Below are 24074 nucleotides of genomic sequence, written 5' to 3' on the forward strand. Positions count from 1 at the left end.
ATTACGCGTAAAATTTATAGGGACATAGAAAGGATAAAAACTATAGGGTATATAAATCATATGTAATTATAAAAAAGTCTAGAGATAACTATATAAAGATAAATCTATAAAGGGTAAGCTCTAAGCAGTATACAAATTACATGTAGACACATAAAGATATGTATATGAAAGGTAAATTATATAAGTATGTCTGAAGCAAAGATAAATATATAAAAGATATAAAGTATGCATTTAAAGTACCTGGATTAAATAATTTACAAAGTCTCTATAGTTAAGCATATAAAGACAAGTGGAACGCGAGCCCCATCCTCATTCTCCAGGAGGCTCCATGAGAAGAGTAGCCAATACACACCATGCTTAGAGAGAATGCGGAAGAGCGCCGGGGGGGTGGGGGGCATAGGCTGGGCAACACAGGCTTGCTCTCAGGGTGGCTGAAATGTAATTAATTGGTGGGTAAAAAACAATGATGGCTGTGGGGAGAAGGGACTGGAAGGAGAGCCAGCCAAGGCTAGAAGCACTTGTAACTTGGGTGTTGAAGAAATTGGAGGCTATGAGAGGCATCCCCTGATTAGGAAAAGCACTTTCTGCCTATTAGACAGTCAGCTGCTAGTGATCTTATATGCTCAAGACTGAGGGGAGACACGCACCTAGCTCAAGGATATTTATTTTATTTTTATTATGTGTATTTGCATGTGTGTATGTTCACATGAGTGAGTGCATGGGTGCTTGCATGTATGTGTGTGTGTGTGTGTGTGTGTGTGTGTGTGTGCGCGCACATGTGTGTGCCCTCAGAGTCCAGAAGAAGGTGTTGGATACTCCCTGAACTGGAGTTACAGGCAGTTGTGAGCCTTCCAATGGAGGTTCTAGGTAACAAAAATGGACTCCGATCTTCTGTGAGAGTGGTATACACTCTTAACTACTAAGCCATCTATCTCTCGAATCCCAAGGAAATATTAATTTACACTATGATGGAGAAGTAACAGAAAAACAAGGACCCGAAGCATGAGGAAAGAATCTCCAAAGATTTCCTGGGACAAGCAAGTCACATGTGAATGTCCGAAGCCTCCGTGGAGGCGAGAGAGGCAGGGCGCGGGGACAACTAGGAATTCTTGGGGCAAAGAGCCTGGAGCCAGCCAAACTGGCACAGTCCTCATCAGATAGGAAATTGAAAATGATCACCCTGAGCGGCCACTCCAGATGAGGCAGTGGCTAAAGCAGATCTGAGGAAAGTCCCTCACCTTCTGCAGGAAGGATACGGCTAGGGGGCAACAAGGCATGACAGGCAGACAGTCCACCAAGCAACGTCTTTTCCAGATCATTCCACGGGGCAGGAGTAGGGCATAGAGGTCCCTGCTTCTAGAGTTGAAGGAGCATTCTCCAACTGAACTCTGTGAGTCCTAAGATTCATTCTCTCCCTGAGTTAGCCTCTGGTGTCCCCGTTCTACGTACACAAGACATTCTGTTAGGAAGGGGGCTCCTGCTGTGTCCACATGACCCAAGGAAGCTAACTTTAAAACTACTTCCTCCACTCAGTTGAAGGCAACACTATCCTTCCGCATGCTCCAGAAAAACACTCATTTGTTTGAGTGTCCCTTCCTCCGGCCCTTCTCCTACCCACTAGCTCTGCCTTCCCAAGGTTCCAGAATGTAAGTCTAACTCTCTCTTGCTCTCCACCTGGCGAAAGTTCAGGTGTCCGTCATATGGCATCAAGAAAGCCCCTTACTCTCTTCCTTCTATCCTCATTATCCGCCGTCCAGCTTCAACATGGAAGGCACAGGATGCTTCCGGGATGTAATGTGGACGGGATCTGCCCCTGCCCAAAGCTCTGCCATAGTTCCATTTCTCTCGAGGACAGCCTCAGATCTACCAGCTCATTCCCACTCACCTCCTCCACCCCCCCACTCGCTCTGATGCCACCACCAAGGTCCTGCTTGGTTTGAGAAGCCTCTGGCATGTTGGTTTCTTGGGGAGGCTGTGTAACGCCAGTCCCTGAACCCACTTTCCCCAGTGACGGACAGGGGGCTCAGCCCCTCTAAGTCCCGTAACCTTACTATAAATAACACTTTTAAGGAACCCTATCTTGCTTATCCCTTCCAGACACTCATCTTTTTTTTGTTAGCTATTTTCTCCCACCCCCATCCCTGTGTATGTTTCAGGGGAATTGGTGTGTGGATGTTGAGGCCTGAGGTCCCCAAGTGGCTTGTTTTCCAACTTATTTTTTGAGGCAAGGCTTCTTATTGAACCCGGGGCTCACTGATTCAGCTAGACTGATACGCCAGTAAGTTCCAGGGATCCTCCTGTCTCTGCCACCATAGCCCTGGGGTTACAGGGGTTTGATGCCCTGGCTTCTGGGGCTCTAGCTGAGGCATTCATGGTTAAAGCAATTTACTACACCGTCACTTCCCATCCTCTACCAAACTCGAAATGCCTTGGTGATCTGTCGCTCCCCAGCAGAGCGTACACTTCTGGAGGTTAAGACTTTGCTTCTGTCCTTCAGATGCATACCCAGGCTAAGGACAGACTACACACACAACAACCTTCAGAACATTTGTCCACTGGCTGGAAGGTCACCTTATTAAGGACTCCCCTAGTGACCAGTGTAAAGTCACCAGTCCTGGCCTCTTTTCTACCCCTTCTGTTATTTCCCCCACAGCATCTATCGTTAAGATTTGGGTAATTTGCCTCCTCTGGTATTGGGATTGAACGCTAGGCAAGTGCTCTACCCCTGAGCTATAGTGTGATAGCATAGTGTGATTCTGCTATCTGTCCACATGAAATTGAGCCTTAGCTGCTGCATCCAAGAATGACTAGGAATGACTAAAGGGTAGGTCCTCAAATATTTGAAAAGTGGAGGAAAGGGGGAGGAAGGGAGTAGAAAGAGAAGGAGAAAGGAAAGAGAGGAAGGAGAAAAAAAGGGAGGGAAAAATTCCTACTGCGTATTAACAGGATTATAAATGACTGTCCCCAAAAGAGAAATACACACCACTATCTGGTTCTATCTATAGGAAGAGTCTGTCAGGCCAGAGCAATTGAGTAATCATTTCAGCCCTGCCCCCTCCCATGTTGCTGTCACCAAACCGAAGGAGTAGACAGGTGTTGGAATGCCAGCAGCGGAAGCGTGAGTCACTGAAAACCAGTTATTATTTGCACATTGCTTTCTTCTAGAGATTTCTGAACAATAAGTAAAAGGGATTGGCTGAGCTTACTTTCCTGCATACTAAACCAGGCGAGTGTACTCCAAGGTTCAATTCAGTCGAGAGAGGATACTGAACATCGGGAAACAAAACTGTAGTTTGTAATCCCCAAGGGCTACCCAGGTACCCTTTCCCTCCAGGGTGACGTGTGTGGCACGCCACCTACAATTATGAAGGTGATGGTTTATTTCCATAGAGATCCCACCTCAATTCGCCAGTAACTTTCTCCTGGGGCCTTAATTAGTTCTCATATACCAACGTGTAACAGGGCGAAGCTCTGCCATTCTTGAGCTGTTTTATTAATCTGCCTTAATTATCTTCCCTTTGTAGAAGGTAAAGCAAGCTGGAGAAAGTGGAACATATGGCATGAGTCTCTGGGTCAGAGAAAGGCCGACTCCTGTTTCGGCGGGCTAGAATACTGGCCTCGCATGAGCAAGGCCCTGGGACACCATCCCTGTAACACAAAAAACAAGCAATTTTTCATAATACAAAGTGTTGGGAGCTGTAAACCCCCCAGATCCTGAATTTCTTGTAAACAACTTGTTTTCCTCTGCTCTGAGACAGCCTGCAGCTGGTCTGAGTACGAGACCCTCAGCAGTTCCTGATGGCAGGGGAATGATTTCTGGTGGGTTTGGCTGGGGCGTGGCTATTCCTATATAAGCTGCCCCTGAGCACAATAAAGGGACATTCTTGGGGCATTCTGGCATCAAGGATGATCTGTGTCTCTGTCTGGGTGTCTTTGTGTGTTTCAATCTCCATCCTCTTGCCCAGTTCACGAACTGTATGGTAGCACATAGAGTTCAGACGGGCATCATGCACCACAACGAAAGGCCCTCTACCTTTTGTTTTTTTGAGGTAGGGTCTTTCAGGTAGCCTAGGTTGGCCTCAAACTCTCTATATAGCTAAGGATGGCCTTGAATTCCTGATCTTTTTTACAGAAGTTGCTCAAAAGTAGGGCACCTGGATGTGTCTGGCTAAAAGCAGTGGGAAAACAGCTGGCTTTTCTGACTCCACTCCAGCCCTGTTATGCTATGTGTTACCTGCTTTTTTTCCCTGTGGAAGGTTTTCCAACTGTTCCCTCCATTCATCTTCTCATGTAGTAATCTGAGAGCAGATTCTGATACGAGAAGCTACCCAGACTTCAGTCTGTTCTGTAGCTACCAGACTTCAGAGAAGGATAAGCAACTACCTTGATCCACTCTTCATTTCCTTGGGGAGCATATAGACGCCTTTATAGATGCAAAGACTGCCTTTAGAAGTTTAACCAGTAGATGCGGGATGGTTGCGAGCCTCGGGGAAAGGAGCTGGGTAGGCAGGGTGGGAGGGATGATCAAAAGACATAATTTCACGTCCCATGAGCTTGTGCCTTCGAAGGGTGGACCACTGAATGCATTGCTTATACTAAACAGTAGGCCAGATGAGGTGCCACAAATCTAATTCTAGCACACAGAAGGCTGAAATAGGAAGATAAATTGAGGCTAGCCTTGGCTAAACAATAAGAGATAGATAGATAGATGATAGATAGATAGATGATAGATAGATAGATAGATAGATAGATAGATAGATAGATAGATAGATGATAGACAGACAGGTGATAGATAAAACCTATGCAAACAAAACAAATAACACAAGATTAAAAACTGAAGGTCTGAAACTGTTTTTGTTGGAACCCTTGATCAGGAAATAGCAAGGGCCAGTTGTCTATCTCAGCTGAGAATGATAATGGACATCTGAAGGCCTTCTACCCAGACAGCAAACTCTCCAAAGGTAAGGAAGCCTCTAGTTTCACTGTTGGTCTTTGACCTGATGTTAGTTATTGGTTGCTACCTAACAAGATCCCCCTAAATGAGAAATTCGTATGTCCGTTTCAGGGACACAGGAGGCTGGGCATAGCCCAGGGTATAGTTAAGGTGCTAGCTGGGTGGCAGTCATGCGAAGTTTCAATCAGGGAGGATCCAATTACCAGCTTGCTTTCTGGGCTGCCGGCAGGATTCAGTTCCTCGTGGACACCTGGCTAGAGGCCACTCCAGGTCTTGGCCACGTCATCTCTCCCATCTGGCAGATCCGATATGGCAACTGGCTTCTCTCAGACAAAGCATGCCAGAGAATCCGAGAAAGGGGAATGACTCTCTTTCTATAGCCTAGCTTCAGAGGAATGGCTAACCCATAAGAGAGACCTCTCAGGGGCAAACTTCTATGTCAGTGTCCCTTTCCTTATTTTTGGCTAAAAGGCCACTGTGCAAGCTAAGCATGGCCATAGCACACATACATAACACACATGTACATGTGCTCCATGACTGTAAAGTGAAAGTGTTCTCTACCATATCCCTTAACTGGGCATCTTGGGAAAGGGCCAAGCCCTATATGAACATGTGTAGGGTCCCTGAGTAAAATTCCTTGCCTTCTCTACTGAGGAAAGCATTGCTTTGGAAATACCCCTGTACTCTCTTGCCTACTCCAAGCAATAGCTATTTCTCTTCTCTTTGATGCCAAGCTTTGCTTATCGTGACTTTGCACTCACTCATCCGGCTATAAATCGATTGTATTGGGTTACAGTGTGACCCCCCCTCCACTCTGGCCAGAGTCTCTTCGTGAGATTGGCTCATTAGGTCTAACCTCTATTCACTTCAAGATTACCCAGAAACACAAGAAGCCACAGAAGCATGAGCCAGAAGATTCTTCATCGGAATCCAAATTTGGTCAGGGAGGCTTCAGGGAACAAGCCTGAGAGAGGTCTAGTAGTAAAACAAAACCCAGAGAAATTACATAAGGATTCTCAGATGCTTTAGTGGGGCCCAAATATGGTCAAAAGAAGTCTGAGAAGGCTTTTCTGGAACAACTTGAAGAAGTCTAGCGGAGAAAAGAAAACCACAGAGAAATCACGTCACCCAAACTGGTTTCCGGAGGGAGGGGCAGAGACTCATGGACCGCGAGATTGCTGAGAGGCAAAGTGAAATCTAGGCTCAATTGTGAAATCTGGAGTCGGCAGCAGCTAGGGCCCCGTGCTGACTTTTAAAATCTCAGCAATGTTAAACATGGTGTCACTATTTCCTGTTGTGGCAATTGATAATAAACCTCAATTTGTATAATGAAGGGAAATATTTATTTGCAATATTAAACTTTTCCTGCCGAATCTATTATAAATACGGCCAAGAGAAGCCAAATAAAGCAACTAAATAAAACCCATGCTTATGGTTTTCATAACATAGTGATCATTATAAATCTTAAAGTTATGGCTGGAGAGATGGTTCAGTGGGTTAAAGGCACTTGCCAACAAGCCCAATAAATCTGAGTTCCATCCCTGAGACCCACATGAAAGGAGAAAACAATCCTAGTTGTTTTTTGGCTTCCACACGCATGTGTATTTCCTTACACCCCGTCCATCGCCATGCACACATGGCAAATAGGTAAATACAATTAAAAGATTTCACAAGTCTGTTTGTAAAATTAAATTTGTTTTGGTAGATGTCAATAAGCACAGGGAAATGTTTTTAATGTTGAAGTTGAAAAGGCCAGACCAACGATAATTTTAAATCTTTTTTACACTAGTGTAAGTCCTTGAAAAGGCTAAAATAGCTTCAATGTGCTAAAGTTCTTTTAAAAAGCCATTAGAAAATGCGCAACTTTACAGTGACTGCAAACGCAGCCAAAGGTTTTTATAGGACTGGCTGGGTTTGGCAAAGAGGCTGTGCGGCTGGCTCCCAGCTCCCTCGGCACAGCTGTGAAGAATATCCTGTCGTCTGTTTACATACATCCATGCTCCGGGAATTGAACAATTAAAAGCCGTGATGGGCTGGCTTCCGCTGCGGAGCTGGTGGGAGAAGAAAGACTGCAGCTTCTGGGAAGATGCAGGGAGGGGAAATCACAATGACTTGGCAAAGGGGGATTCTGGAGTTGGCCAGGTCTACTCAAGGCTGGAGGGAGTTTGTTGCAACTCCAAGAAATAGGACTGCGTGGTCTTTACCATCCACAGCTCTCAGATTCTCTTAATTGTCTTTAGCCAGAAGGGATTATCCAGTAGAAATAATATTGTACATAACATGGGAAATTTTTATCTTACAGATGGATTCATCTAAACAGAGAGAAATAGTGGGTCCAGATTTCTTTCTCTATTTCATTTCCCAGCTACCCAGCCTGCTTTGCACCGTAAGGGACTAGGAAATGACTTCCAAGTGGTCAAGAGTCCAGTCTCAACAGCCACATCACTGATTTTACGTGATTCATACTGATGACAACTTCCTTCTCTCGGCGATGTTTCTGACCTGCAGGGCTGTGGCCTGGCAGCTGCTGGCTGCCCAAAGGATGATTTGGGGTCAGACAGCTATTTACTGGTCATAAAATCAGGGCTGAAGACTATTCATGCAACCACAGCTGGTTAGATATGAATAATCTCTAAGAGCATCAGAAGGCAGGCCCTCTGAGCACAGCCACCTGCTTGAAGTCACCTGAGAAACCTCAGGAAGAGAAGACAGAGCTTGGGAACTTCTGCTTACTTCTATCTATCATCTCTTTGTCTGTCTGTAGATCTATCTGTCTACAATATATCTCCCTATCATCTATCTACCTACCTATTAATTTGTTTTTAGTTTTGTGAGACAATTTTTTTTTTCATATAGTCCAAGCTGGCTTCAAACTCACTATGTGACTGAGGCTGGCTTTGAATTCCTAGTCCTCCTGCCTCTCTCTACCTCCCAAGTACTCAGAATATACACATGAGACATGACCATGCCCAGCGACTTCAATTTTATTTGACCTATTTAAAAATTTTGTCTATTTGCTGTGTGCAAGTATGTCCCTCCGTGTGTGTGTGGTGGGGGGGTTTACCTGTGCCAATGGACACATGAGGACAACTTGAAGCAGTTGGCCCCTTCCTTCTACCATGTACATCCTGGGGCTAGAACTCAGGTCTTCAGCAAGCACCTTTAGCCATTGAGTCATCTCACTAGCCCAATTTCTTCTGTTTTAAAACCTTCCAGGGTGACTTCAAGGGACAATGGACAGGACTGGGTACCTGGCTTGCTTGGTTGCGGTGTGATGTGAAGTTTTGGTCTTGCCAACAGGTGGAATGAACTCTGTGTTCATTCCTCAGACTGGGTTGCGTCCACCTCGAGAGTTTTGGTTGATTTGGTCGATACTACAATATAGTTAAGAACATAGAACAGTGGCAGAGCAAAAGAGGAGAGAGAGCACAGCTTGGGAGGGAGCTCCTTTCACTGACGGACTCAGTAGAGAATATAAGGAAATGACATTTGGGACAAAAGCCTGGGAGAAGGAGCGATGCTGAGGAAGAGGGCTTGGGGGTGGGGGGGGATAAAGCAACAATGAGAAAGTCCTGGTACAGGAAATGATCTGTCACGCTCAGAAAACTGAAGTTTCTGAGGATAAAGATGTAACTAGGAAGAGGGAAGGGATGGGAGCAGGCTGTGCAAGCCCAGGAGAGGAGGGGGTGTAGGAAAGTCCCGGGATCTAAGTAGTTGGGTTGGAGGGAGTGGGGTGAAATGTGTGCTTCAGTTAGGATGCTATCGTAACAATCCCAAGGAGGAGGGAGGCTGGCTTGAATGGAGCAGCTGACAGTGGACAAAGTGGTCATCGACTGGCGTCAAGGCCATTTGGACAGAGAAGCTGCAGAGGACATTGGGCTGCAAAGGAAATTAGGGACAATTCAAGTCCCTAATTCAAGTCAAGACCAAGCCCAGATTTCTGGCTTAAGCACCAACTACAGAGTCATTATCTTCCAACAACTGTCAGAGTTCAAGTCTCCATAGCTCAGACGTGGAATGTCAGGGGGTGTGGTGGTTCATCATCAGTATCACCTTGATGAGGTTTAGAAGGACCATGGAAATGCACCTCTGGGCATGAATGCTCTGCTGTTTCCAGAAGATTTCACTGAGAAAGGAAGATCTACCCTGAATATGGGATGTACCATTTCATGGGTGGGGGTTCAAGTACAAAAGCAAGTGAGTACCAGCATCGGCTTCCTGGCTAGAGATCCAGTGTTATAGCTACCACACAGTACTGTGCCATGCCTCCCTGGCAAGATGGTAAAATTATGAACAAAATGCTCCCTTCCTCCTTAAGTTGCCCCTTGACAGATTCAAAGGGGCCAGGAACAAGAGCAAGAGGTATGTGGGACTGCACCCTATGGGAGAATTTCTATCTGTGGGTCAGAATAAGAAAGAATTCTCAACCCAACACCACTGTCATTTTGAATAGGATCCTTCAGTGTCAGGGGTGTGGCAGGAGGAGTCCACACACTAGCGATGTTTATCAGGATCTCTGGTCCCTACCAATAGAGTCTAGTCACATTCCCTGAGTTGTGATGTCCTGAAGTATTCCTTGAGGGCAAACTGACTCAGATTAGGTTGGGGACGGGATACCAAAAAGTCCTTGATAAACCTCAATCTAAAACGAATTCACAGCAAAACAATGATAAGTTACATAAATCACTCCAACGTTCTTACGCACAAGCCTATGAAATTGATTGACTCAAATCAGATCAAGCACAGAGCTTCACTTTGCCCCATCCCATTCGAGTTAGACTGGCCCCAAGATAACTGTATGACCTTCAAACTCTTTGTCCCTTGTCTTCTGACAGGAAGACACTCAACGGTGTGGGGAGGAGAAGGCAACAGTCAAGGTAAAGAATATTCCAGTTTCGCCCCTGCTTGTAAATATTTCATAGTTCAGAATTACAGAATGATCTAAGGATTTCCAAACACTATTTGTAAAGTGATCCACAACCCAGACCAAGATGTCCAAAGAATCCAATTTTCCGGAATAGGAGCTAACTTTAGAAAAGATAGAAAGAAGGGGAGATGCTGCCAAGTTGTGGCATTTGCAAAGCACAGCAACTGGAGTTACAGGCTGTTCTGGGCCAACTAATGGTAGGTGCTAAAAACTGAACTCGTTTGCCACCTCATGTCAGTTAAGTCACAATCATTGGCCTTGAAGATCTTGGATGAGGAGGGACTCAGAGATCACATCCAGATACAGCAAGAACACATTTGTTAAAATCCCTTCCTTCTGTCTCCTTGAGCAGGCGAGTGGCAGGAAAGATGTGCCTATAATGTGTGTCAATGTGAGCAGCCTAATTTCTTTAAGTTATTCACTCAAAGTCTTAGCTTACATAAATTTTATGGGGTTTTGCTAGTGCTGTTTGGTTGGGGGCTTTTGTTTCATTGAGACAGGGTCTCACTATGTAACCCTAGCTAATCTGGTACTTGTTAAATATGGTCAGGCCGATTTCAAACTCACAGTAATCCTCTTGCCTCATCCTCTAGAGTGCTGGTATCTTAAGCATGCACCACAACCAGTTTTCTGTTCTGTGTCTTGTCACAATTTACAAAGAAAACAGAGAACGGGCCCAAGAGGGTCTTCTGCAGGAGGCTGTCTTTGAAGGAGGAGAAGGCAACAATCAGGGTAATGAACGTTCTAGTCAAGCAGAACATGTGACAAGACCCTGCTGGGTAGGAACTTAGTGCTATGTTCTGGAATCTATGAGAAGCAAGCATAGAATTGGGATAGAGGGACATAGGTCTGGGAAACATGGATAGAGCAGGCTAAGCCAAGTTAGAAAGAGCCTGATAGGAGCCATTTGGTATATTTTTAAGTAGAGGTACAAGGCTTGATTTCTGTCTTCAATTTCTAAGTCAGAACTCAATGCTGAGAATGGGCAAGGATAAATACAAGACCAGAAGCAGAGAGGCCAGCTAGGATGTTACCTACCACAGGGTCAGAGCTCCTGGAGGCTTGGACCAGGAAAGCAAGGTGGGGTGAGAAGTGGAGGGTAGGAGCTGTCCCTTTTAAATAGACTCTTGGTCTTGGTGACAGGTTGGATTTGAGGACCTAAAAGATGTTTCTGAGGACTTACTTCTGACTCAAAAGGCTCACGACAGTGTTACTTAGGCAGAAAAATGGGTGGAAAAGATGGAGAATCTCACTTTGGGTCTTTTTTGTTTGCTCTTCTGGGCCACAAGAACATGGCCAAGGTCACACTTTGGTGTAGCCACAACCTGAGCCTGGAGATACATCTTTGGAAAACATCAAGCCGGGCTTGAGCACTCAAGAGAGACACCAAGAAAGCCCCATGAAGCGGCACTCCTTGTCATTGTGGTGATCCTTGACACTGCCATCAGCCTTGGACACTGGACTCATCCTTGTGAAATACGCATTTAATTTTTTGAGCAAAGTGTGCAAAGAGAAGGAGAAATTGGCAAGTTCTGCTTTATGGACAGAGATGAGGGTTAGCCAAAGCTGGGACCCTGGACATGCCCCCAAATAGTTCTCATCCGCACGGCTCTTCCTTCTCCACTGAATTCCCTTCTCCTGAAGCAAGGCCTACTGTTACTGCAGATTATAAACCCAATATCAACTTGTTTCATAATCCCTCTGCTCAAAAATTTGCTTTGAAATAGAGTGTCACTTTGAGAGCCAGACTAACCTCAAACTTGGGGCAGTTCTCCTGCCTCTGCCTCTAGAGTGCTGGGTTTACAGATGTAAACCACCTTAGTATTTTGTTTATATTTACCCTTCTCTCCCAGTCCACAGCAAGGAACACCACACTTGCTTGGCTCGTGAGCTGACACAGAGCCTGGAGTTCAGGGTAGGGGGTGGCCCAGGGGTGGGTTGCTGGAAGGCTCCTCGTGTTGCTCTGGTGCTCTTTGCTCAGGTGCTCATGTGCTCCATCCTCTCTCCTACCAAACTGGGACTGACCATACAGTGGTGGTAAACAGAGCTCAGGCGCTCTAAACAAGACCAGATGTACGTACTTCTGAGGAGTGTCTTTAGAGTCTCTAAGCAGCCACCTCAGCACAGCTCGTTGAGCATGCAGTACTTAGAAACTCATGCTTCCTTCTGCAGCTCAGGCTCAGTCAAGGAAGTTATCTTCACCCTTCTTTCTCTACACACCTACCTACCTACACACATACACACATACACGCATGCACACACATATGCGCAAACACACACACACTTATTTGTCTAGAAATCCTATGCTATTGACTTTCAATTTTTCAAGTTAAAACTTATATCTACATCCACATATCTACACCTCATTAATCCCATTCTCTCTCTCTCCCTCCTTCCCTCCCTCTCTCTCTATGACATCTAATCATTATGACTTCTATCACACCTTGCCGACATAGCCTGTTGCCTGATCTCTCGGCTTAGGACCTCCCATCCTGGTCTGGTCTATAACCAGCAACCAGAGTGACCCAGGTCAGATCCCCACCCCTTCCACGAGTGATATCCTGCACTGATTCCCCTGTCTCATACAAGTCAGAGGCAAAGTCCTTATAAAGCCTGGGAGGCCCTGCAAGGTCTTCCTCTAGCCCTCCCTCTATGCTCACCCCCACATTTCTAGTTTGTTTTCTCATTTTTGTTCATTTTGATAGACTCCTGCTTATAGTGCTGGCCAGTTTAAAAGTCCTATCTACTTGCCTCAGTCAAATGCAGGCATATCGGTGAGCGAGGAGTTACAGGCAGACATAGCTCCATCTGACACCTCTCTCTCTCTCTCTCTCTCTCTCTCTCTCTCTCTCTCTCTCTCTCTCTCTCTCTCTCTCTCTCTCTCTCTCCCCTTCACTCCCACAGAGCTGTCTTTTTTATCAGAGCAGCCAGGTACTCACACTTTAAGCCTCTGCCCTACACTCTACGTCCACAGTCTCCTGCCTCAGATACTCCATAGGTCCCCCTCGTCCCTCTGCACTCAAGTCTTTGCCCATGGGTCACCTTCTCAGGAAGGACACTTCACTTCAGTGGAAACTTGTGCCCTTGATGGCCCATTCTCTTGCTATCGCAAAGCACGTCTCTTGGTGTGCAATATATAACCACCCTGTTTGTTATGTACACTTGTCTGTCGCCTCTTGAATTCGAGTTCCTAAAGGACATATTTCTCTGTGAATTCACAGACACATGCCAAGACTTGGCACACAGACCTGTGGGGTGTTGGACTCACCCACTGATTCAGTGAGGCTGCAAAATGTGCTCTAAACTTTGATGTCCAAGAGGCTTCTCTGGGAGATGACACAGGGAGACGAAAGGCTCCAGTCGCAAAACTTCCTCCACTAAAGCCAAAACTCAAGAAATGGGACTAATTCAACCCTAAAACTTAGCCAAACTTGTCCTGTCTTAAATAACCTTGGTCTCAATGATCTTAAAGGTCCAAACATGTTAGATGTGCATAGCTCACTGTAAAGTAGTGGTCAGATAGTCCCACGCTGCCTACTACAGTGTTCACATTTCCCTCTTTCTGAGAGGTCATTTGTTTAGCTTGGTTTTCTTAAGACAGGATCCCATGTATAGCCTTAGAATAAGTAGCTGAAGTTGGCCTTGAACTTTATCTTCTTGCCTCCATCTCCCAAGTACTAGGATTACAGGCACACACAACACACAGATAAATCCACTCTCCATTCTCACTCCCACCCTTATGCTAAGGATTGAACCCAGGATCTTTATTTTTTGTTGTTATTGTTTTTTTTTTTTTTTTTTTTTTTTTTTGAGACAGGCTTTCTCTGTGTAACAGCCCTAGCTGTCCTGGAACTCACTCTGTAGATAAGGCTGGCTTTGAACTCACAGAGATCTGCCTACCTCTGCCTCCTGAGGGCTGGGATTAAAGGCGTGTGCCACCACCAGAGTCTTGTGTGTGCTAGGCAAGTACTCTACCACTGAACAACATACACATACCCCACCCCCCTTTTTTAAAGAAAGATTCTTGCTATGTAGTTCAGGTTGGACTTAAACTTGTGATTCTCCTCCTCCCTTAGTTCAGGTTGGCCTTAAACTTGTGATTCTCCTCCTCCCTCAGCTTCTCCAATGCTGGGATAATGGGTGCTCTAGACCATGCCCGATCCATCTGAACATCTTCTTAAGGAGACAACAGTTTGGTGGCCCTGTCATACTTCACTACATAAATGATCCTTTGCCTTACAACTTTTATTAAAGTCTGCCATTCTATTCAAAGGTAGAAAACAATATGACACTTGAATATTCAATTAAAAGATTTTTTTTAAAAAAATTGAGTGATTCTTAAAAAAAAAAAACTTGTTTCAATTGGTGAAGAAAGCTAGGATTCTTTTCTCCATCCAAAATGTCATCTCCAAAATGCATTTGTGGTCTGTAGAGACGACATTGTCATGGGGCCACAGATCCTGAGCTCGGACACCCAGGATGGCACAGAGTACAATCAACCACATCTCCACAGCAGGCCAGCTGGGTGACAATAGCAAATGGCCTTCACTGAGAAAGCACAGCTGAAGATTTCAGGGAGATGGCTGCTACCATGCATCTTTGATATTACTCCTGGCACCCCAGGACTTTCCTGGTGGAAAGCGTGACACTAGATGCTACATGTCCTCAGCCTTACTTATGAAGAAAAAGTTTTACCAAGCAAGCATGCCACACCTCACATGAACAAATAAGAACATAAACTAACCAGTCCCCAGCAACATTATTCACAAGCTAGAGGTGGAGACAAGCCAAATACAATGGCTTTGTCAAGTGACTAGTTGGGTAAACGAAATGTAGAGATGGATAATGGAACACTATTCCCCCTTACAGCAGAAGAAATTTCAGACACATGCCATGCCAAGGATGAACCCTGGAGCCACCATGTTGAGAAAAGCCAGGGACAAGAAGATTAAGTATGATTACACTCAGCATCAGATGCCACAGAGAAGTAGGGTTCATGGTGACAGAAAGAGGACTAGAGACACAGGCTCAGGGATAGGGAGACCTGGAAAGAGCTGGGTGAGACACTGGACGACTTTATGGTGCTTGTTACACAATAATAAGATGTATTTAGTGCCACTGAACAACACTCCGAATGGGACTAACACGGCCAGATGTGATGTTTTGTACGTTTAACCATTTGCTAAGATGTCCAAGGCATCAGATTTTGCACTATGAAGATCACAAAAGTCCCTTCTCATCCCAGGGTCATCCTGCTACCCAAAGCAGGGCAGGATTTCACCTAATCTTGTCTCTGCAGCCTGTCCCACTGCCCCGCCACACATATAATGTCCACGTAGAGTCACAAGTTCTAGAAGTTTGCTGTCAGCTGCTAGCTCAAGCTTTAGAAGATCCATGCACTCAATGCAAAAACAAGATCAGTGTTTCCCAACTGGAAGTGAAGAACACCCATGCCATCTCACTTGCCTGTGCCAAGTCACGTGGACAGGCTTAATATCCACTTTCTCACGGAGCACAGAGACCTTAGCTCACTGTGTCCCAAGCAGGCAAATTAAGAATATGTGTATATTACACCACATTTTATAAAATAAATCATGTATTCCTCTCATGGGCACATGTCCTATGAACAGGATAGACTGCCAGGCAGCGTGTGAGGACAATATTTGGTGTCAAAGAATCTGTTTGGGATTTTCTAGCTCAGCTCAGTTTGGGTGAAGATTAGAAAACTGATTTCAAACACAACCTACCCTAATTCAAACAAACCTCAACTCTGGTGGAACAAAAGCCACTCAGCAAAGAAACAAAGCCATAAAACAACAGTCGTGTAAATAGAGAGCCAGGCTACCAGGCAAAGGTCAGGCTCCACACACGCACAGTAGAAGCTAACTTCTCAACCCTGTTAGTAGGGAACAAGCCTTCACTCCTGAAAGGTATTTAGCACAACCATCCCCAAAGAGTCCAGTCCTTTGCCCAGCGTGACACCTCTGCTATCACGGCCAGCCCCATCTCTCACACCTGAAAGGCTAGACTTGGAGACTGCTGATAAACCATGGGAGAGTCCCCATCCAGACCTCAAACCTAAGATCACCTCATGTAGAGACAGCATCCAGAGAAGTAGAGAGAACCTGGTCAACTCTTTTTTGGATTTATCGATTTATTTGTTTGTTTTTAATTGTTTTTTTTTTTTTTTAGACAGGGCTTCGTTGTGCAGAGCTGGCTGTCCTAGAACTCATTATTTTTATCTGTGTATGTGTACATTTGCCTGTTTGTGCACTGTGTGCATGCAGTACCCTTGGCGGCCAGAAGAGAGCATTGGACCACCTGGGTGAGGTTACAGAGGGTTGAGATCCACCAAACCCGTGCTGTGAACCACACTTGGGTCCTCTGCAAGTACAGCAAGTGCTCTTAGCTGGCAATCCATCTCTCCAGCTCCTAAACAGAAATCTTATCAAAGAAAACCAACTCAGATCCTTAATAAACCTGACAACCTTCCCTAAAACAGAGAGGTAAACTACTGGCCTAATTGAAGGGAATGAATGAATGAGGTTGCTTCAAGTTTCACTGGTATGTACCCAGGCTCCACAAACCATGAGGCTCACATACTACATACTACATACTACAGTATGAACCTGGCAGGAGATGAATGACGCCGAAACACAAGGGGTAAAGAAAGCACTGTAGTGTTCTGAGTGTCCCATGAGCCTCTGTTGGGCAGGAGGTGGGTAGCACCCAGTTGAGGGCATCCTGAGTCCCTGGGGCTGTGACAGACTGAACTCATCCTCCTGAAAGGTTAGAGGTCAAATTAGCTCTCTAGTCACCGACGCACTTCAGAACAATGACAAGGATTGGAAGCTTAGACACTTTCTTCCCATGTCCAGGTGCAAATGTACACCTGTGTTTGCTAAACAAATGCTATCATATAAGATGAATCCCATGCTCCCCACAGCCCAGGGGAAAGGCGCTGCACACGCAGCCCCAGCGCCAACACAGCCGCACCAATGACCACCCTTTAGTAAGCTCTGCGTGCCCTCCTTTCCCAAGTGCTTCGTTTGAAAACTCATCCATCACACCATGTCCAGGTGGAGAGGCCAGGCTGTATGCTCCCTAGCTTATACAGCTGGAGAACAGTGGAGCAGGTGTAGGCACCAACCTGGGGCAGAGGAGGTAGAAGCCAGCATCTCTGCTTTGCCACTGCTTCTGGACTCTGTTCACTGGGACCAGTTATCAAAACAGGCCCCACTGTGGGCAGATTGGGTGACAATTTATTTAAAAGGGGCAATTCGCTCAGAAGTATCAGGAGGCTTACTACTCTGTGTCTAAGTGTGAACTGATGAGTCACCTGGTTTATTAAGAATAAAAGTGAGAAAGAAGGTGTATATGCCACGATCACGTATATACACATTATGCCACAATCATGTATATTCACATACGCATTTTTTTCTATAACCATTCTCCATGAAACTAGGTCCTTATCGACATGGAGAGCTACAGAAGCTCTTAGATTTGACATTGCTTTTACATGGGCAGTGGGATGGGATTCGGGAATAACACAAGTAGGAGGATAAAAAAAGATGAGCCGTGTGTGTGAGTGAGTGAGTGTGTGTGTGTGTGTGTGTATGTGTGTGTGTGTGTGTGTGTGTGTGTGTGTGTGTGTGTTAATTCAACCTCTTTGGACGCAAGTTAATTGTTACACTAAAAAAAAAACTATCAACAAATGCTGGATCTGATAGAATGATATAAAAATGGCAAAAAAAAAAAAAACACCTCACACAATACCCAAAGACACCCCACCCCCTGCAAAGAAAAATTCCTCTGGGAGATAAACCTAGAAACAGACATAGAACTAAAAGTACGTTCTTAAACCTTAAAGGCCCTCTGGTAGGAGCCCATATGAGGAATGGACCCAGCAAAACTTGTACTTGCCCCTAAAGAGTCAGTTCCTCTGTATCCAAAGGTCCAAAGGTTTCTTTTACAAACTAAAACGAAAGAGCAAAGCCAACAGTAGAATTAAAAGCTCTAGAGTCATAAAGATCGCCTGTGGACCATGAATATGGCTTCTGAGAAACTAACACAGAATTTAGTAGTAAGATAATAAAATGTTAACATACCAATGTGCCTGTTAACATGTTCAGACTCCAGTATCAAGTAGTAATAATGGATAAGTACCAAATACTCAGGCTGGCTTTTTAGAGCCATGTCAAAAGCTGGGAGGAAAGTTCAATGGTAACTCTGTGGCTAGCTTATACCCAGCGCAGCAAAAATTAGGATTTACATAATAAAATAAGCCAGGTGTGGTCGTACATCTCAGCATGAAGGAAGCTAAGCATCAGGAATTCAAGGTCACTGTCGGCTACTTAGCGAGCTTGAGGTCAACGCAAAAGGAGACTCTATCTGGAGATAACCATGATAATCAAGAAAGATAATGAAAAATAAAAGCAACATTCTTCCAAGAAGGAAAATAAAACAGCATTCAACAGCTACCATTGGTAAAGAACACACACATTCTCTTCCTTCTCGCCAACCCCCCAACCCCACACCAAAAAATGTTTATCTTTTTCACCCTTAACAGACGAGCAACCCGGCATTGTGATTAGTGAGATACCTGCTGGACTCTAAAACCTGGTACTTACTACTCCCTGCTTTAAAACGCGGAGTGGGGGGGGGGGGGTGGAGGGGTAGGGGAGGGGGTGGGAGATGGGGAGATGGGGGGATGGGGGTGGGGGAGTGGGGGGAGTGGAGATATGGGAATGGGGACAGAGGAAGCACTCAGCAGCCCAGGTGATGCATTCCCTCAGCTCCAAGATCACCTGAAGCAAGGCTAAACGTGGAGCTGGCCCTGAACTTGGTTTACTTCCCAGTTAAGACTTGTTTTTACTAAACCATTTGCTCCCGGAAATCACTGTTTTAAATCACCTTCTTAAACAGAAAAAGAAAATCCCCTTAAGTCCCCTACTAGGAAGAGATAACAAGTAAACTTGGGTGTGAATGCACTTAAAATAAATAACAAGGAGAGTTTGAAGGTGGCCAGCGCGGAGCTGACACGCGTGTTGGATGTGTTGGTTGGTATCAAGTAAGCCACACGGGTCCTTTGGCCTCTCTTTGGAGCCCAACACAAAGAACCAGCGAAAATTATCCAAGTGCCGTCCTTAGAAGACGATAAAGGAACACGGCAGTCACGGATTCTCACTGAAAAGAACAAGGAAATCTCTACATAAAGAAACCATTAGCAGCTTCAGAGGAGCAATTGGAGGCAGGTGTGACTGCTCCCCAGAAATTAATCAGCTAATAACCATTCATCATCCTTCGCACAGCACAGTCTATGCATTTATAATAGGGTTTAATAAGGTCTTAACAAAAGATGGAGGAAGGAACGGCACTTTAACCTAACACAAGGGTACTGCTTAGACGATGAAAACCAGAGCTTTGACCTCATGTTTCGTTTGGTTTTCCTTTTTTTTGAAACGGACCTCTATTTACGATCCATGGATCATAAATATATACATCCTTTATAGCTTTACTTCCCCGAGGCAGTTAGCCTTCCCCTGTGGCCAAGGAGTGCCTGGTGTCTTCACGTACTTCACTGGTGTTATCTGGTTTAATGTTCTAGGAGTTAAGGGGAGGAATTTCTAAAGCAATACATCTTTTTTAAAAGGGGGGGGGGAGCGAAGCTTTCCTTCGCTCTAACAGAGTGGGCGATTTGCGGAGCATGGGGGACTCCACAGAGCTAATACCCCCCAGAGAAGAGCTAGAACAATGCCTAAAGCACCGAGGGCAGGCCAAAGGGACCAGGGAGCTTGCTGGGTCTCATATAGAACCTTTCGCTTTCTTGTGCCAATTTCTCGCCGCTGGTGCTCTTTCCCACAGCGGTCTAGAGATCTACATTCAAAGCCTCCCGGGGCAGAGACTTACACGCCTACAACTCTCTTGGAGGAGCTGGCCAGACATTTCTTTCTCTTCGGGCTGAGAGAGTTAGCCAAGAAATGATTTAAAGCCCCGGCTCTGTTCCATGCCTCATCTCCCGCCGCCTGACGCGTTTTCCTTCAACAGGCGCCGAGAAGTGACAGCTCCAGGCTTCAACCCGGGGATTAAGGACAGACAGCCGGCGGAGATGCGTCGGAGTTAGTGGGCACGACCCCACAGTCACCCGGAAAACTATTTGTTTTCTATAGTACTCCCCCACTCTTTCACTGATGCGCACTGAAGGAGCTTGGGAGGCAATGAGTCTCACCCCCTTCATCCTTCCCAGCAGGTGCGCCGCGGCCAGAAACACTCCTCCCTAAGGTCGTTTTCGGGCGCACTGGATCGCCTTTGCCCCAAAGTCGAACACTGGAAGATTCCCAGAAGGGCGGTGGTCCTCTCATGACAGACAGGGACACTTTTCAAAGATCCCCAATCCTTTCTTGGCTTAACTCTGGGATCTTAACTCCCGACATGTGTGTAGCAAACCAATGAAAAATATAACAAAATACCCAAACAGTTCCCGGGAGATTCCTCCCCCGAACAGGTGAAAACCCTAAAGAACTGGGAATGTCGCTCAGCTTGTCCTTTCCCAACCGTGGACCGCGGCGGGGGCTGAAACTTCCGGAACCACCACCCCAGCCCCCCCAAATACCACTTGTCCGGGCTTGGGAGCCTGGGGGCTCGGACAGCTGCTGCCACCGCACCGCGGATGCGTGAAAGCCATTAACCCGTGAATCACCGAAGGAGCCAGGGGACCCTGCCGGGCTGATTCGATCCCAGAGGTCGGGGAACACCGGCGCTTCGCCCCTCTTACCTAGTGCTCACTGGGCCCCAGCTGGGGCATCCGCGGGGTGCGCGCCGCTCCAAGGCTTGTGCGCACCTGGCCGCCTCCCGCCCGGCCCCAGCGCTGCGGCTGCGCTAGCGCTGCATGGCACACAGGGGCTGGCCGGGGGCCCCGGGAAGCCTGTCCAGTTGGCCGCGACTCCTCCGGCTCTCGTGGCTCGCCAAGGGCTCCCCGCCTTCCCCCGCCCCGCGTCAGAGCGCCCTTCCTCGGCGGCCGCCCTTTTCCCTCCGCTCTGTCTGACCGGACAAACTGGTTTCTCTGCTCCAGGGAGGAGCTTCTCGCCTCCCCCTAGCAGCGGCCTTGGCCACGCGCGGCTTGGGGACCAAGCTGGAGCTAGGGCCGGGGGCGGGTCCCGCCGTCTGCCCTCCCTCGATCCCTCCCTGGGGCGGAGAGGTGTTGGGCTGCCAGGCCTGGGGCTGGTTTACGCAGCCTTGCTCTAGTGCGAGGTCCTAGCGCCCCAGAGGCAGGTGGCCACCCCTGACCGTGACCGATCTTAAGCGTATCCTGTGATCCTGGCTCTCGGGGCACTCCTGCTCACTGCTTCACAGTCGCGCGCCCCCACGAACTTTGCGTCACTTTCCCATCCACTGTGGGCTTGGCTGCAGGTCCGGGTCGGTGACCGTGCCAGCCCGGAAAGCTGGCGGGGTTACTGAGAGCCGGGGACCTGAACTCATTCGGTAAGAGGAGCCGCGCTCGCTCCCGGCCAAGTCACGTCTAGGGATCAGTCACCAAAGGCGGTGGAACAGAGGGCGCTAAGTCTCGTAAGACTTCGAGAAACTAATTGCAGCAACCTCACATTCTGCTGAGTTGTGGCGCGTGTTTAGGACCTTGGGACCAGAAGAAACAATGGTGTAACAAGATAACAGTGTTATGGTTGCAAGATTCAGACCCGCATGTGCAGCGTTGCTGGCGGCTGTTTGGAGTATGAATCGCACCTCCCATGCAGCATGAGAGGTGCTGTTTCTACAGCTGCATCCCTAAGGCTCTCGGAGCTTACCTAACTACCAACAAGTCGCTGGGGTCAGAAGGGAGGCAGGCAAAGGTCTACAGGAGTATTTAAAAGGTAGCTGTTAACTGTTAGCGCTCAGCACTTCCCTCTCATTCCTATATCTTAACAATGCACCTCATATAACCACCTTGCAATTTCTCTTGTCAAATAACTCTGTAACATAGGAACAATAAATCTGTTGTCATCTTTTTAAAATTGTTGCTGCCTTTTAATCCACGGCTGTCAGAATCAGCATCTGCAACTCCACCACTATCAGCAGTGGCTGGGGAATTCTGTTCCCTCGGGCACCAATTCTTTCAAAGCTAAGAAGGGAACTTAACTAAATCCCTGTCCCTCTAAAGAACTCAAGATTCAAGGGTTGAGGTGGAATTCTGCTCCCCAGAGAGGCTGAATAGCAAGTAGTTCACCTCTTCTCTCATCTCTCCAAAGACCCCAATGCTGCTCCTGGCTCCTCCCGACCACTTCCTGTCAACTAGTTGCTGTCGCAGTCTCCTGACCACAGGTAAATTTTATTTAATCAAACACATCTTTGCATCATTAAACAAATGTCCCACAGCATAAACAAATGTAATCCATCTTAAAATAATATTCTACAACATTTACCCCTTTTCATCTAAACAAAAAAATCTTATTGTGTACAGTCTTATTATGTTTAATATACATAATACAATAAGAACAATTATCAAATAAATATTGCAGTCACAATATAATGAATTCCAGTTCATTTGCGTCTGGCAAATTAAAAGAAAATACTCCATTATCTATCCTATCTTATTGACTCTAAAGTCTTATACCTATTTTACACTCTATAACTAAGGAAAACTGCAACTATAATTATCTAGTCTTTAACTCCATCAAAGACCCCAGAAGGATAATATTATTTGAGTAAACACAAAGTGCATTGCAAACAACTTCCAAAAGTCTAGAAATGACAGAGACATCTGACTGCCCGGACAGTCACCCAAAAGTCTTTCTGCAACCTTGGGGCATCCATCTTCAACCTACAGACCTAGAGTATCAAGCAGTCTTCTTAGTGAAGCAGGAAATTTGAAGGACTGTCCACCCTTGTATTGCCAAAGTTCGTTAGTCACTTTTCTCTGTGAACTATAGACTATCTGACAGATTCTTCTGTACAGCAGGAATTTTGAAAGACTTCCCTTCTTTGTTTTTGGCAAAATTCATCAGTTTTTCCTGTGTGTCCTGCATGTCACCCACTCATTGCAGCCCCACTAGCCAGTCAGCTGGCTGGCTGTTCCATACACCCCCATTGAACCCTGTAATCCACAAGTCCCACTCCATCCCACAAACCCAACCATCTGTGGAGGCATCAGTGGCCCCCGGAGGCATTGATACCATCTGCACCAATCACAGGAAGAGTGGCCCCAGAGTGGCCACCTGCATGGATTGGAGGAAGAAATGGGTAGATGTCAGTACAAGAATACATTCAACCACATAAAGAGCAATATGGCACCACCAGAACCTAGGGGTTCTACAACAGCAAGACCTGAATATCCCAACACAGAAGAAGCAGAAGAAGATGACCTTAAAAATAATTTTACAAAGATGATAAAGGCCCTTAAAGAGGAAATGAAAATGTCCCTTAAAGAAATTGAAAAAAAGACAAACAAAAAAATTGGAAGAAATCAATAAACCCCTTAAAGAATACCAAAAAACCCAATACACACACACACACACACACACACACACACACACACCCCAAATAGGTGAAACAAACAGTTCAAAACTTGAAAATTGAAATAGAGGTAATAAAGAAAACATAAACTGAGGGAAATTTGGAAATGGAATAGCTAGGTAAACAAACAGGAACTACAGATGCAAGCATAACAAACAGAATGCAAGAGACAGAAGAGAGAACCTCTGGTGTTCAAGATATAATAGAGTGTTGACAGAGGTTTTCTGTCCTATCCTGTCTCACAGCCATTTAGCCACAAAGAAACACACAGAGGTCTACATTAATTATAAACTGATTGGCCTAGTATCTTGTAGAAGGAGCGGTGGGCCGCTTCCCGCCACCTGGCTAGCTTTACCTGAAATAATTACATGGAAACTGTATTCTTTTAAACACTGCCTGGCCCATTAGTTTCAGCCTCTTATTGGCTAATTCTCACATCTTGCTTTAACCAATATTTAGTATCTGTGTAGCACCACAAGGTGGTGGCTTACCTGGAAGGATCTTAGCCTGCATCCATCTCAGAGAGGAGAGACATGGTGACTGCCTCAGGCATCTGCCTGACTCTGCTTTCTTTCTCCCACAATTCTGTTCTGTCTACTCTGCCTACCTAATTTTCTGTCCTATTAAAGGGCCAAGGCAGTTTCTTTATTAACCAATGAAAGTAATACATAGACAGATGACCCTCCT

General features: G+C 46.1%; 1 protein-coding gene across 1 annotated transcript in view; it reads right to left on the reverse strand.

Moving 5' to 3' along the window:
- The window catches only part of Atp8b1 (ATPase phospholipid transporting 8B1), a 120555-nt gene extending 99578 nt beyond the window's left edge, over positions 1-20977 (reverse strand). Inside the window, exon 1 of the mRNA XM_038330135.2 lies at positions 20656-20977. The gene's annotated coding sequence lies outside the window, so the exon portion shown is untranslated. The remainder of the gene's footprint in view (positions 1-20655) is intronic.
- Between the last annotated feature and the right edge of the window lie 3097 nt (positions 20978-24074).

The sequence above is a fragment of the Arvicola amphibius genome, chromosome 5 (assembly GCF_903992535.2).
Source record: "Arvicola amphibius chromosome 5, mArvAmp1.2, whole genome shotgun sequence".
Classification (NCBI taxonomy): Eukaryota; Metazoa; Chordata; class Mammalia; order Rodentia; family Cricetidae; genus Arvicola; species Arvicola amphibius.